Below are 1,122 nucleotides of genomic sequence, written 5' to 3' on the forward strand. Positions count from 1 at the left end.
GGGTCGAAGTGAATTTGTAAAGAAGTTTGTTAAATGCAAAATTGAACAGATGCAATTTAAATTTCATTTATCAAATGAAAAGTTTATGTTTCGTATTGAATTATTAAGGTGTTTAATTTATATTTCTGCATTCTTCGGGATCTCTGGAAATTCCAACTTTGAAGTTCTTAAAAATTGCGACTTTGAAATCCCCAAAATTCAGACTTTGAAATCCTCCAAAATTCTGTACTTTCAAATCCTCCAAAATTCTGATTTTAAAGCCCCAAAAAATTCTAACTTTGATATTCTCCAAAATTGCGACTTTGAAATCCCCCAAAATTCAGACTATAAAATCCTGAAAAACTCCGACTTCGAAATTCCCAAAAATTTCGAGTGAAATCCCCCAAAAAATTCCAACTCTAATATCCCCAAAAATTCCGCGTCTTCGCGGGAGCAAGAACAGTTTTCGGACCCCAATGTTGCGTCGCCGTGGTATCGTGGACCACTGGAGACTCGACTAATCGAGAGACCAAGAACCGCTTGAACTTTGATTCTCATCTTTTATCAAACCGCTGAGAAAAAAAGGCGAACTGAAAGGTCGTTACTTGCCCTCGTTTCTTTCCTTACATTTCTCATATATCAATCATGCACACACCACTATACCTATACACGTGGTGACACGCGTCGCATTTCTTAAGATCCTCAGCCGAGATAATTAGTCGCGAAACGCCATTGTACGTGTAGAAAAGTTCATAATCAGGTCGAGTGAACGATGATAACCCGGTAACATCCGGTTTAACATATACATACCGAAAGGTCGGCGCAAATTGAGAATGACGAAGAAGAAAAAATATTTATCGCGTAGAAATGCGCGTCCGTCGTGTGCAGGTTGCTATTTCAGTCTTAAAGCCTGTTTTTCAAAAATTATTTCTTCCATTCGATTTATGTAGTAACGAACACTGGCTTCTTAAATATTAGTACACCCTTTGTGTTAAGTTACATTTCTTTAGCAAATTTAATGTCACGTATCAGCAAAAATTGCATAAAATTATTATTTTTTTCTCAGATCTGAATTTTTTAATCACTATTTACATTTGCTTCACGTTCAATAAGTGCCCTAAATATTTATATTCCTTAATATAT

Source organism: Habropoda laboriosa, unplaced genomic scaffold (genome assembly GCF_001263275.1).
Source record: "Habropoda laboriosa isolate 0110345459 unplaced genomic scaffold, ASM126327v1 scaffold186, whole genome shotgun sequence".
Taxonomy (NCBI): domain Eukaryota; kingdom Metazoa; phylum Arthropoda; class Insecta; order Hymenoptera; family Apidae; genus Habropoda; species Habropoda laboriosa.